This window comes from Zootoca vivipara, chromosome Z (genome assembly GCF_963506605.1).
Source record: "Zootoca vivipara chromosome Z, rZooViv1.1, whole genome shotgun sequence".
In the NCBI taxonomy this organism is placed as follows: Eukaryota; Metazoa; Chordata; class Lepidosauria; order Squamata; family Lacertidae; genus Zootoca; species Zootoca vivipara.
Window position 1 is genome coordinate 28,715,449 of NC_083294.1, and position 15,610 is coordinate 28,731,058.

Consider the following 15,610-nt stretch of genomic DNA (forward strand, 5'->3'; position numbering starts at 1 on the left):
ATATAAAAGCAGTATAGCATAAAATGTGCAAAAAATAAAATAAAAAATAAGATGACTTAGCTTACTGAAAATAATATGAAATTGGATGATTTCACTGGGATATTTAAACTTAATTTTGCACTTGAAATCTTTTAGCACATAATGGCATTACAAAAAGAAGAAATGCCAAGTCAAATAAATGGCTTTTCTGTAGTTCTAGTTTTTAGCACGCACAGGCACAAAGTTTTTTGGTAATGCAATATTCCAGGCTAGCGATGATCACAGGTTCGTAGCTTAAGGCAGATCTACACTTTATGCTTGACGAGAGAAGATTGCTGCAGAAAATGGCATCCCTGTGTTGAATTATTTTCTTTCCCCTCTTTTACAACATAGGATGGCACATCCTGTTATGTCATCAGAGCATATGGTTCCTCCATGCTCTACCATTAGACAGAGGTCACATCTGCCCCATACATTGTAAAAGGAATACTTAGAAAAACATTAACAGCAGACGAATTGTAGTTTGTTAAGGGTGTTTGGAACTGTAGCTCTGTGAGAGGTAATCTACAGTCCACCAGGATTCTTGGGGGTAAGGGAGAAACATATACTTTAAATGAATGGTATGGGCATGACCAGAATAACACAGATACCTCAGGCGATGTATCTTGGGGGGGGGGGCAGAGAGGTGGAAGCAGCAACCCTCTGAGTTCCTAAGCTTGAACCCCCTGCATTCTCTAACTAGCTGACCATGGTGAAGGGTGCTGTTTCATTATCAGTCCAAAGTTTATTGGTCAACTAGGTAAAGGTAAAGGGACCCCTGACCATTAGGTCCAGTCATGACCGACTCTGGGGTTGCATGCTCATCTCGCATTATTGGCCAAGGGAGCTGGCGTATAGCTTCCAGGTCATGTGACCAGCATGACAAAGCTGCTTCTGGCAAACCAGAGCAGCACATGGAAACGCCGTTTACCTTCCCGCTGTAGCGGTTCCTATTTATCTACTTGCATTTGACGTGCTTTCAAACTGCTAGGTTGGCAGGAGCTGGGACCAAGCAACGGGAGCTCACCCTGTCACAGGGATTTGAACCGCCGGCCTTCTGATCGGCAAGCCCTAGGCTCAGTGGTTTAACCCACAATGCCACCTGGGTCAACTAAGTTCAGGTTATAGCCAATGAAACAAATGCCCCAATGAGCAAACAAATATAATGAAAACAGCATAATAAAACACGTGTAATAAAACACATGTAATACATAAAAGATTTTTGCACATGTGGCATACATCTCAGGCTGCAAGGCTGCAAGACTTGTAGGCTTTCCTGAGATGAGCCTTTTTTACTGCAAACATAGCTATATTAAGCATAGCAGGCTTAGCCACAAAATTAAGCAGATGCTTAATTTTATCAGTGTCACTAAGGGTGGCGGTTGGCTCTAGAATTTTATTTAAATATTTTGCCCTTGGGGTTTCATATAATGTGCCATGCAACACATATTGAATGATGTCCTCTATTATCTGACATCTGCAGATACAGAAGCACTGTTCTCTAGGTGCTAAAGTCACCTTCTGTGCAAGGAATGGGGAAGGGGCAAAACCCTTTTCTTCATCTCAGGCAGCAAGGTGTCTTGGGTTGGCCCTGCCTTTCCCTTTCATTACCAGGGCAATCAAGGGTGCAACATTTTACAGGGGATGTAAGGAGGCACTGTTTTCTATTCCACCTTCTATTTGTCACATACAGCATTGTTTCCACGCTGCTGCAGTTCATCTTCCACCAAAACCGACATTATTCACCTTGCTGTCCACTGTGGCAAAATTATGTAACTTACATAAGCAATTACCATATTTTTCTATCTATAAGACGCCCCTACGTATAAGACGGCCCTTATTTTTGGGGACCCGGATTTAAGAAAATGGGGGGATCTATCCATGTATAAGACACCCCCAAACTTTGGACATTATTTTTTAGGGGGAAAAACCTAGTCTTATACACAGAAAAATACAGTAAGTAAATTCCGTAAATTCCATTGGCGTCATGTCATCGCACCCCATTAATTGCAATGCAATGGAAACACAATGCCAGCCAAACCCTTCAGGTGCCCCTATTTTCCTGGGATGTCCCTGATTTAGAGAAGCTGTCCCGGTTTCTGATTTGATCCTGGGATGTCCCGCTTTTCCATCTGAAGGCAATCCTGTACAGGGATTTTTTTTAAAAAAAATGTTTAATGTTTTATTATGTTTTTATATGTGTCGGAAGCTGTCCAGAGTGCTGAGGCAACCCAATAAGATGTGTGGGGTATAAATAGTAAAATTAGCATTATGGAATAGGACGTTCCTATTTTCATCAGAGAAATGTTGGAAGGTATGCAGTGCAAATGATGAGGGGGGATTACCAATTAACAATTACACCATCAATTACAGACTGAAAACAGCAGCAGCAAATACTGAATAACGGAGCACCTGCAATTTCCACTCCAGTCCCTGTTTTTGTCAGAATTATCAAACAGCCCTTGTCCAATTGATAAAATAAATTCAGGAAGGATGGTTCCACCAAGCCATGCTAGGAGAAAAATGAATAGTCCCATATTCAACTGGGACTCCCTGTGAGCAATCCTCTTTATTCTTCCTGGGAATACTCAGGGATGGTCCAAGATATATTGCTGCTACACCAAAGTCCCCACCTACAGCATGCATTTAAAGTATGATTACATTTAGTAATCATGGCCTGATTCTGCAGCCTCTTCTGGTGCTCTTATATTCATGTTGAAATCTTTAACAATGCATATATTATTCTAATAACTTTACTTAGATTTCAATAAGGTTTTAATAGTTTTTAAGGAGAGGAATAACAGTGTCACATAAGCAATGTAATCATTTGCAAACATGTTTATTGAAACATATTCATATATTGGATTAACCTACATTCCTGTTTTGTGCAAGCTTTCTATTATTCATAGCAACAGTAAAAGGTAAAGGGACCCCTGACCATTAGGTCCAGTCGTGACCGACTCTGGGGTTGCGCGCTCATCTCACATTATTGGCCGAGGGAGCCGGCGTATAGCTTCCAGGTCATGTGGCCAGCATAACAAAGCCGCTTCTGGCGAAACCAGAGCACCACATGGAAACGCCGTTTACCTTCCCGCTGTAGTGGTTCCTATTTACCGGTATCTACTTGCATTTTGACGTGCTTTCGAACTGCTAGGTTGGCAGGAGCTGGGACCAAGCAACGGGAGCTCACCCATCACAGGGATTCGAACCGCCGACCTTCTGATCAGCAAGCCGTAGGCTCAGTGGTTTAACCCACAGCGCCATCTGGGTCCCATAGCAACAGTATATGTAAGAAAAATTATCTGTATCTATTAAATGCTGGTGAATTTTTGGAAGGCCACTTTTTAAATAAAAAAACACACAATTGCATACTGATGCAGAAAAATGGGAAAAGAAGAAACTGAAATTGACAGTTGTCCACCTCTATCAATGGGTCAGCATCCTCCAATGCATTTGTGGGCAGGAAGCTAGCTAAGGGGATGCAGGGCTTGCTGTAGCTGGTGCACATTTAACCCTGTCCTTCAATACTTCATCACCACTCCACACCTCCAATCTGCCACCTGAGGTAGCTGCCTCATGCTGCTTAAAGACAGGGCCAGCCCAACCAAAGACTCTCCTTTGGTTTACAAGCTAGCAAAATTTGTATGGCAGAATAGACTCCCATCACCCACACACAGCAATGTGAATGAGATCCAGTATAGTGCTGTGCAATGGTTTAAGTGTTGAATTTAGACTGCGGAGATCTAGGTTCAGTACTTGCTTGGGCACAAGGCTTGGTAGGCAATCTTGGGTCAGTTGTTGCAGAACTAACCTACCTAACAGGGTTGTGGTGAGGCAGAGAGAGCATGAATTTTGACACCCTTGAGCTCTTGGGAAGAAGAAATATATATATACATAGTCCATGCTTGTCTGTTGAGGCCAGGATTTGTTTTGCTTCACTTAAGCTAATCCCTAATAGTTGGGTGAGTTCAAGGGATCAACAGCCACTTAATTAAAAACTAGCCACCAGACAGTTTCAAAGGGATAGATCCATTTACACAGGTGTGTACACAACATGCCACATCACAGAAGCCTAGAATTTTGTAAACACACCTCCTTCCCCTCCTTTCTGGAGGGAGATGAGCTCTCTTTGTGCACTCTGACCTTGGTTTCTGTGGAGTCCCTCTTGATAAGGGCTCAGCTGAGAGGGTGGGGTAAAAGAAATAGCAGCTCTACAGATGAATTAATGAAAGGGAGACAGACTTGTGGGTTTTCTGCATTGCAGGGAGCTGGACTAGAGAACACTTGTGGGTTCCTTCCAGCTCTACAATTCTATATTTCTATGATTCTGTGCAGAAAGAAATACCTTGGCGAAAGGCGGAGCCTTTTTTGGAAGGGGGAACAGGGATATAAGAAGGCAACAATTTCCATTCCAGCGTGTTCTCATCACAATCAGTGCTGCTCCTATTATACTGCAGTTTGGCTTCTGCCAAATGCTGCATTCTTCATCTCACTATTTAAAGTAAGTTACACAACTAACATAATTATTTACATAACCTAGGTAACTTACACTGATAGGCAGGGTGTGTACACTCCCCCCCCCATATTTGTTTTTCGTTAGCCCACTTGATTTGAGCTGCTATGACGGTGCCCAGATGGAGGTCTTTAGACAATTAATTGATGTCGATTTTCAGACTTCCATTGAACTGGTGACCAGGAGTTGCTCCAATGTGATATGTGAAGGTTTCTCTGCACTTCCTGGGAGAATTGCACTCATATGTGTCCCTTATATGTTCACAGGAGTTGAGATGGCTTCTGGCCAAATGTAGTTTGAATTCTTTGCAGTTTATTGGAGGTTAAAGAATGTTATGGCGCTTGGTGCTTATTATTGTTGTTTTTATTGTTATTATACTAACTTTCCATACAAAAGTGATGCAAAGTGGTTTACAAAAATTGTATAAACATTACAACACACACACAGCTTAAAAACAGATCTATACAGATGTGCCCTAAAAAGCTGGCCTCACTAAAAGACACCACAAATACATGAAACCATTCAATTAAGGGCCAGAAGCCAAGTTGAAAAGGAAAGTGTCTTTGTAGCGCTTAAAAAACAGATGAAGATGACACCAGGTTGCCTCCCCAGGAAGAGGCAGCATTCCACAAGCAGGGAGCCACCACTAAAAAGGCTTGTTCTTCTGTTGCTACCCTCCATATCTTTCATGCAAGGTGCACAGGGGAAAGGGTCCCAGGTGATTGCAGCGCCCATGTAGGGAGAGGCACTCCTTCAGCTTGGACATTGTCTACTGGATGCCCAAAGGTAGAGGATACAGGCACACTTTTCATTTGACTGTCCTTTGATTTTAGATCTCAGGATTCCTTAATTTGAGTACCTTGTTGTTGGAATAAGAAATAACTCTGTTAAGGAAAACTTTATTAATATGGACCAGAACAGATTACTATGTTATATTTAGGACTTGTAAGAGTTGGACACGACTAAACAACTAAACAACAAGAACTCGTAAAAGTGGCTTTAGAGAAGTAGAAGATACTTACTGTTTTAGATTATAATGCATGTTAATTCCTTCCAACTGGTTGCAATGGTATAATTTTTAATCATATTGTAGCATGGCTCAATGCATTTTGGATGTGCATTATTCTTATTGCCCATGAGTGCAAATTGCCTGATTGGCTAATGAACAATAAGCTTCTTGTTACATACATACATACATACATACATACATACATACATACATACAAAAATACATAAAATAGAGGGCTGAATCTCAGTGGTACAACATCTGCTTTGCATGCAGGAAATACCAGGTTCAATCATTAGCATATTCAGGTAGGGCTGGGGGGAATATCTGCCTCAAATCCTGGAAAGCTGCCATACAGGTAATACTGAGCTAGATGGAGTATAAGGCAGCTTCCTCATTTGGGGATCTGTAGGCTGATTGCACCAAGTAGTACCCATCCAGACATTGCTGGACTCCATCTCTAATCATCCCTGACCAGTGGCCAGGTTGATTGGAACTTGTGGGAGTTGGAGCCTATCAGCATCTAAAGGGCCACCAGTTCCCCACCCCTGCAGTACATCCAACTGTATCTGCCTATGCATATTAAAACACGTGTATCTATATTAACACTAATGCGTAACTCACAATCGTTAGCATCCCTATAACAGGCCCTCTAGTTGTTGTTAGGCTCCAACCCCTTCAAGCCCCAGCCAGCATTCTCAATGGTCAAAAAAGGTTAGAGGTGTAGTCTAGCAACTCCTAGAGGGCAACAGGCTTCCTACCCTTGCCCCAGAGTGTGTGGCTCTTTCTGGCTCCATTGTTTTCCCCAAACATCTGGTCCTTCATGTGTTGGTTCAACAATATCAGATCATCAGGGCCAATCAGAGGATGATGGTCAGGAGAGCCATGCGGCTCAGGGGCTTAAACTCCAAAGGAGCCTCAATTTTAGGCCTTTGTTAATTTTTTGGTATTTGATCAGTTTCACAATCTGTTTTTAAGGACAAAATGTGACACATTCTCTGAAGAGAGTTCAAATAGTCTTGCCATGCCTAATATCAACTGTGACAGTACACAGAAGCTAGCTCTCCCCCCGCCCCCGAATAATTAGTGCATTTCCACAGGAAACAGAAAAAAGTGTTAAATAATTTTTTAAAAAATCAAATTATATATATATCACTCTTCTTCTTATTTTCTTCTCCGCCTTAATTTGTTTTCATGAGCTGTTGTTGTTGTTGATGATGATGATGATGATGATGATGCTGTTGCTGTTATTGCTATGGCCCTCAAAAACTGGAAGTGGTCTGGGCCTCTCTCAACCTCTGAGTGGGCCTGCAGGTCTTATGGTGGGATTTCAAAGTGTCATAGTAGAGGAATTTGCAACTGAAATGGATCTCCTCCTCCTGACTTTGTCCTGCTTCACCAACTCTTACCAAGAAACCAGCCTGTCCCATTTCTTAACTCTTATACCCATTTTTCTTGCTTTATGACATGCATAATGAGACACACGTGACACCTCGTACAGAAGGGGAGTCATAGTATTCAATGACTATTTCTCACACTTCACTGGTGCCATTTATTTTGCTACTTGGTACAAACCCATGTTGTTCCTGGAACCGTGCCTATAGAAACTCAGCAGTAACATGTTTGTGTTATATATAATTAGGCGCATGCTGTAACCTGTCCACAGCTGCTGAAGAACATCTTGCACTATCAAGAGAACATAAATCAGACCTGCTCTTGCTCACTCGTCCCAACTTTACCTCCAATGCTTTGGGAATCACAATGAAAATAACTTTGGAAATGGCAGGAGCTGTTTACAAACAACTCAACTGGGAAGAATTCTTACATAAGATACAACCTAATTATTCCTATAGCTCTGGGATCCCCAACTTGGCACCCTCAGATATCCCCCATATGCCTGCAAAAGCCCCCTACTCCTCTCACTTTTTAAAAACTCAGTTGTGTGTGTGGTTGGTTGGTTGGTTTTTTTCTGTCCCTTTTGGGGGTGGCCTTTTTTTGTCTGTGTTTCATTTGTTTGGGAGCATTTGTGTAGAAGTTTAGCCTGTTATGGGGGAGATGGTGTTTATTCCCTGTGAAATTGATACTTTCTGTTGGACCCCCCCCCCAAAAAAAAGTTGGGAACCCCTTCAATATACCCCCATCTTTCTGGGTTTCCTCTTCTCCTCCAGAACATCACCTAAAATGGCTCTCTGCTACTTGAAAAGAAAAATAACTGAATAAGCAAAATATTCCCCTGCCGCACCCACCACCATCTTGCTAGAAGAACAAAGTAGGCTGAAAGTCCATGTAGCCTCATTCAGCTTTCCTTTCCTTTGGATGAGAACAGCCATGTCCTTTTTTTCCTTGACAGCGGAACTGCAGCAACCATGACTCCTGGGAAAGAGAATTCCATAGCACAAGAAAGAGGGACCCTGTCCACTGTGATGCGTCTTCTACACTCAAGTTTGACTAGGAAGCGGTTAGTGCAGAATACAGCAGTTTGACTGCTCACGGAGGCAGAATATCACCATCATATTATGCTGCTGCTGAAATAATTGCACTGGACTAAGTTCAAGGTGTTGGTACCAGAATACAAAGCTGTACACAACTTGGGAACAGAATATCTAAAAGATTGTCTCCTCCCTTAAATACGTGCTCAACCAATCACTGCACTCCGTGGGAGATGGCATCCTGTAGATCTCATCTTAGCAGGAGGTCTGTTCTGCACAATGTTGAAATTCATTCTCATTACATATCAGAAAAGTGGCATATGTATGTAGCAATCCTTGTATAGTCCACAGCTTCCAGCAAACTTTTCATACGGAAGATGCTGTAGTGTTGTTGTTTTTAACTGCCACTTCTGATGCGCCATAGCTCCATGGTACAGTGACAATGTGCCAAATGGGTCACTTCTTTGTGATGGGTGTAGCCACTGCCACATACTTTCTGTTGGTGCAACCGAGCAGTCAGTGCAGATTCCATAGAATAAGTGTAATATGACTACATGCCCAAGCACCTGTCGATACTCTGACTACAGCGATTGGCACTAGCCGCAGTTTCCAGACCATCTTTAGGGGAAGGTCCACATAAAGTGCACTATAGCAATCTCATCACAAGGTTGCAAAAGCATTGGGTAAGGCTATTCCACTCCAGGAAAAGCCAAAGCTTGTGAACTGGTCATAACTGGCAATAGGCACTCCTTGTCCCCTGAAGCCATCTGGACTCCAAATGGCAGTTCTGCTGGATCCAGTGCTGAACTATGGGTTGCATCCAACCAAATCCAACTCGGAGTAGATTCCTTGAAATAAATGGATCTATGTTAGTTATGTCAATTAATATCAACAGGACTGCTCTGAGTAGGATGAGCATGTACGGTCACACCCACACCATATGCATTTAAAACAGGCTTCCTCAACCTCAGCCCTCCAGATGTTTTTGGCCTACAACTCCCACGATCCCTAGCTAGCGGGACGAGTGGTCAGGGATGATTGGAATTGTAGTCTCAAAACATCTGGAGGGCAGAGGTTGAGGAAGCCTGATTTAAAACATATCCCTTCCCCCAAATAATCCTGTGAACTTAAATTTGTCAAAGGTGCTGGGAATTGTAGATTTGTGAGGGGTAGGCTACAATTCCCGGGATTTTGGGGGGAAAGCCATGTGCTTTGAATGTACAATGTGGATGGGACCCAAGCTGGACCACAGTGGGGACAGGGAGTAGACAGAGTGAGGTAGCAGTCAGCTGTGTGTTTGTTATAAAATACAACATTATCGAAAGAAAGTAGAGCTATTCAAATGAGATCACATTCCTGACACCAGCCCCTCAGGGCAGTGCCTGTGTGAGCAGTTGTGGGAATGATGGGGGGAAGAAAAGGAAGCTCCATCAGGATTCAACAAGAGATGTAGCCAAGTTGGATGGGCCAATAGAGCACTGGGCCTCAAGGGCTTCCCAAACCCAGGGTGGGGTTGGAGGTTGGACAACTTTAGTATTAGACCCGGAGCTCCAAAATTCCTGGATCGAAAAAAGCTGGGAACTGCCTAGGATGCCATTCCCTCTATGTAAATGCGTGACTCACATCATTCAATTAGCTTCCTTTAATAGTGCAAATCAAAGGGTGAAGCTAAATACATTCCTAGGCAAGTTTCAGCTTATTGCACTCTTTGATGTTCTAAGTGTTGTGTTGATATTAACATTTTCTTAAGCAAATCTGCACTTAACTGTCTCCACAGAGGAAGAATCTCTTTCACAGTTATCATTCCCTCTTAATTAAGGCAAAAAAAGTGGGCTGGCGGTTTGTTTGGGGGTTTTTTTGTTTTTGCAAAACAGCTCATTCATTCATTTATTAAATTTCTATCCCATCCTTCCTCCTAAAAGAGCCTTGAGCAGCAGAACAAAACAGCTCAACAACACAATAAGTTTAGGAAAGTGTTTTTTTAAAATAAATAATAATAATCAGACATTGTCACAGCTTGTGGAGCCCCAGTCACCTAATGCATAAGGCAATGGCCTCCTAAGCCACAGATTGTGGGTTCAAGTCCCATCTGGGGTAAAAAAAAAAAACTAGAAGCTGGGATAGCTCAGCTGGTAGAACATGAGGCTCTGAATCTCAAGTTCATGAGTCTAAATGTCTGTCTAAATGTCTATAGAAGAGAGATGCACTTGGGGAGGGGAGGGTCATAGCATGGTGGGGCACAGGGGCAATTGCCCCAGGTGCACAATTGTTAGGGGTGCAGAACACCTGTTGCTCCCTCAGTACAGCTGAACACTTCTGTCACTGGGAACTGTTGAAAGAAACAGCTTCTCCATGCGAACCAAGAAGTGACCTCTCTAGACAACAGAATGACCCTTCTCTTCCTATCTCTGCAACTGCGGTCTCCTGGGTGATGTGGACACTGTTAGAAAGTTGAATACATACTCTGTCCATTTCCCTCCCACCCACCCACTTTGTGTGGCCCTCGATGCTCGCAACCCATGCTATGCCATTGGAGGAGTGCATTCCATAAATGGGGAACTGCCACCCAAAGACCCTGAACTGCTGCAACTACTATTTTGCATGTATTGCATACTGTTTATTATGAATTGTGTGTCTTTGTTTCTCAATTTGATCCTTTTACATGCTTCTGTATGTATTGCAGTATTTTATGCATTGCGACTTGCTGCTATTGTTTTATATAGTTTAGTAATAATTTATTGTAATGGTTACAAATGAATTTCTGTTTAATTCTTATTTGCCGATATTTCGAGAGTTAGTTTTATTGTATACTGTTATATTCTAATGGATTGTTGAATATTACTTTATTTGATATAAGCTTATTTTAAAGTTATTTTGTTATTGTGATTTTTTAATATTGAGTCAGGTTGTGATCTTTGTTGTATATACAAAGTGAAATTGAAAAGTGAAAAGGGGTCATGTCAGGGGTCATGACAGTAATACCTTTATTAAGGAATCAAACCACTGGGTACAGGTGTATCATCTGGAGCAAAGTATCACATGCATGCTATTCTTCCATTTTTGCATTGGTATCTGTGATGGCCGCCTCCCAACTATCCTGGTCATGTGCTGTTTGATGGGAGAGTGCTCCCAGCTAAAACAGAGTGAACCCCTCTATGCACCCCATTCTTGCCCTTTGAAATCCCCAGCTGCCACCAGATCCCTTAGCTGGGTCAATACTTTGGCAAGGCCAAGACCACAACAGGTTCATGAAACAAGTCCTGAAATTTACTAAACCAGAAAACGGTCTATGGAATTTTAAGGGGAGGGGGAATGACATACCCTCCAAGTGTCCCATTTTAAGCGGGACATCCCAGTCCTGGGTGTCTCATCCTGTGCTCTGGCCGCTCAACACCAGAGCGCAGGACCAAAAAACAGAAGGAGAGCTTACCTTGACTCACACAGTACCACTCTTCTTCCTCCTTCTGTTTGTGGTGCCGGTGGTGGTGGAGGAAGAGGCCGCGCCGATTGGCACAGTGTCTCCCGATGCCACACAGACCAGTGCAGCTTCCTGTGGCTGAGGAGGAGGAGGCTGTGGAAGAGCAGGAGGAGGGCAGTGGGCAAATGTAGGAGGGGTAAGGGAAGGGCGAGTGGGCAAGCAATGGTGTCAGTGGGATGGGGGGATGCCCCAATTTGTTCTCTCAAAAACAGGAACCCAATATGTTACCTTTGTGGGAAAATAGCAAAATAAAGCATTAATAATAAAGTAGAAAGAATGGGGAATAGCATTAATAGCAGAAAAAAGAACACAGGAATCTGCCTTTTATTGGCTCAGCCCAGTATTGTCTATGGTGATTGACAGTGGCTCCCAAGGGTTTCAAGGCAGTGGTCTCTTCCAGGCCTACCTGGAGTTCCCAGGGATTTAACCTGCAGCCTTTTGGACACAAATCCTGTGCTTTGCTAGGGAGCTATAAGCCATTCCATGACTGCTATGAAATGAGCCTTATTCCATTGATCTCATTAGTCAAATTGCCAGTGAAATCTTATTTCCTTTAAGCCACCCAAAAGCAGTGTGTGTCTCCCACCCCCACCCCCTTATAGTGAGTTTTGTGCAGATAAAAGGAATAATAAGAAAGGACACCCACTTTGAACATTCAGTTGTTTTCACTCACTGGCATTTCCCTAGGAGTGTGCCAGTAATACTCCTAGTTCCATCTGATGAGGAGGAAGCCTCCTGCTGAGAGTGCAGGGGGACGAACAACAAACACCCTCCATGCCTGCTGGAAGCAACTGTGTTTGCTGCCAAATGCAGAGAGCTATATTTCAAGAAAAGCACAACCATATGCCATATTTTTTAACACAAATGTTTCCTGTGGTTAGGCAATTAGACTGGGGACCCTCAGCTAGAGATCTTGCTGGGCTTTCAATGGGATATGTGTGAAGCTGTCCAAAACAATCATAAGAAGAGCCCTCCTGGAACAGGCCTGTGGCCATCGAGTCTAGCATGCTGTTCTCACAATGGCCAACTACCGTAGATGCCTATGGGAAGGAAGCCCACAAGCATGACCTGAGCAGTACAGCACTCCCTCTCCTCCTGCAGATTCAAGCAATTCAGAAGCCACTGCCTTTGACAGGGGAGGGTTAAGAGACACTGGTGAACGTATCCTTCATGACTGCATACAACCCCCACACTAGGCCATGTGTGAGTTTTTGCCTGAGCCATCCTTGGTCTTCCCCACACCGTGGTCTTTCATCTTCTCTTCTCTTCCTACAATCCAGTCACTGCCAAAGCACACCCAGTTCCTGGTGGTATGTGACTTCTTTGCCCTATCTGAAGTTGGGACTCATCTATATGATACGGTAATGGCCACCAATGTAGATGGTTTCGGAGTTGTCAACATGATGCCTGCAGGCACCACTGAGCCCAGTGTGGGATGTCCTATGACACCCACAGGTGTTAGTAATATCCCCTCCAAAAATGAATGGGAGACAGTTTGCTCTTCCGGTTTGCACTGTCACAGATTCTCCTACATTGAACACACTGCCCTAAACATCTCCTTACATCATTGGATGCCAGGACAGGGCACCATCCGTTCTGAATAGAGGAGAAGTGCAAGGAGATTCTCTCTGTGAGTGTAGTGTGGTGGCAGATGTCCAGGGCCTTTTTGATGGAAGGGGTATGGAAGCAGCATTTTAGCTATGGCAGGCATTTTGCATTATATATATCATTCCCTCACAGCAGCCAAATTTTGCTATGCCAGCTGAAAATAGTTTGTACTTTGCCATGCCCCCATAACAGCCATGGTAGTTTCTCAAAATTCCAAGGGTGCCCATTGGCCCCCAAAGGTTAGAATCATAGAATCGTAGAGTTGGAAAAGACCACAAGGGCCATCCAGTCCAACCCCCTGCCAAGCAGGAAACACCATCAAAGCATTCTTGACATATGCCTGGCAAGCCTCTGCTTAAAGACCTCCAAAGAAGGAGACTCCAGCACACTCCTTGGTAGCAAATTCCACTGCCGAACAGCTCCTTACTGTCAGAAAGTTCTTTCTAATGTTTAGGTGGAATCATCTTTCTTGTAGTTTGAATCCATTGCTCCGTGTCCGCTTCTCTGGAGCAGCAGAAAACAACCTTTCTCCCTCCTCTATATGACATCCTTTTATATATTTGAACATGGCTATCATATCACCCCTTAACCTTCTCTTCTCCAGGCTAAACATACCCAGCTCCCTAAGCCGTTCCTCATAAGGCATCGTTTCCAGGCCTTTGACCATTTTGGTTGCCCTCTTCTGGACACGTTCCAGCTTGTCAGTATCCTTCTTGAACTGTGGTGCCCAGAACTGGACACAGTGATCTCTGGACTGGACAAAACCTGTGGAGGATAAGGATATCAGTGGATACTCATCATTGTGGCAATGTGCTACTTCCAGGTTTGGAGGCAGCATGTGTCTGAATGCAAACGGCAGCAGAGAGCTATTATCCTCAGGTCCTGCTTGAGGTCCTGGAGGCATCTGGAGGGCTTCCTGGAGACACTGTGAAAAACAGGATGCTGAATGTATTAGAGTTCTTATTTTATTCTTATGCCTTAACCTGGTGAGGTAATCCCTGGGTGGAGTAAGGAAGAGGAAGATGCCCCATAATCAGTGGAATTGCTAGGCACTTACCTAGTCTATTGAATGGCCAGTAATCAATGCATAACCAAATTTCCTGAGTGGTGTAGGTTAGGCAAATTGCACTGCTCCATCACCAATAATGGAGGGTGGAAAAAGAAGAGCAGGTTGCACATGGCACAGACAAATGCCTAGCCCATGGTAGGTGGAGGAGACAATGGGTGTGGGTGGTTGTGGCACACCCCAGGAAGGAAGGAGCAATCTGCTCTTGTTGGGCCAAGCAGCAAAACATTATGGGTCACATTCGGCTACCAGTTGCCAACCACTGAACAGGGCCATCCTGTCCTATTTCACCACCTGACGCAAAACAGAAAGGTGCCGCCCCTGTTCCTCCGAAGCCTCTTTTACTGTGGTAGCATGGCTGCAGCAGCAGGGACAGCTGTGGTGCCTGCGAGGGATGCTGCCCTATGGGATTCTGCCGCCCGAGGCAGCTGCTTCAGTCTGGCCCTGCTGTTGGAAGAGTGAAGCAATTTTTAAGGGATTCTAATGGAAAGCAAGAGACTGGTTGTAGGTGGAGATGGGGAGAAGGCGACTCGCTTAACTGATAATAAATGCCCTGCCATGTTGGCAGGCAAGGAGGGAAGGGAGAGGAGGAGGCAACATCATCTGAAGGATGACAGATGAGAATGGTTAATTGTCTTCCCCACCCAAGGCTCAAGGGAGTTTGGGGATCCAGGCCTCCTTTTCTACTTCCTCTTGACTGATCGTGAGACGGTGATAAAACTGCACAACTGCTAAAGCTATGTGGCTGTTAAAGTCAATTCATAGTTTCAATTCCCAATGTTTTCTCCCCTTGAAAAACGTTCTCCAAGCACAATTACCTTTTGCCCGCCTGCTATTAACAGAAAGACGCAACACATCTCAAGGTGTGCCGTTTTATCCAGATCTCTTGATTAGAGAAGAAGACACTTTCATAGAACAGGTTTAGCATTATCTTAGCCAGGAGCAAGGCTTGTTATTACTGCATTGGAGCAGGTCATGAAAAAGCAAGCCAACCATACCAGGATGCCAGTTCAGCTCCTCACAGAGGACAACAGATGTAGCTGCCTTGCACTGAGTCAAACCACTCGTCCAGCTAGATCCATATTAGTCAAATCTGACTGTCAATGGCTCTTGGGGGTCTGAGGTACAGAATGGTCTTTTACAGCCCTGCTAACTGACATAGTTTAGCTCAGGGGCTGGGAAACTTTTTCAGGCTGAGGTCCATGTTACCCTGGAGGAAAATGTTAGGTGCTGCATTTCAGCAGTGGGCAGAGCCAAGTTCAAAAATAGGCAAGGGCCAAACCCACACACAACCACACTCCTTACACACACATTTCCCATGGAAGCAGAAGCATATATTTAATTCTTAGTCAACTCAAGTAAAAAGGTAAAGATAAAGGGACCCCTGACCATTAGGTCCAGTCGTGACCGACTCTGGGGTTGCACGCTCATCTCGCATTATTGGCCGAGGGAGCCGGCGTATAGCTTCCAGGTCATGTGGCCAGCATGACAA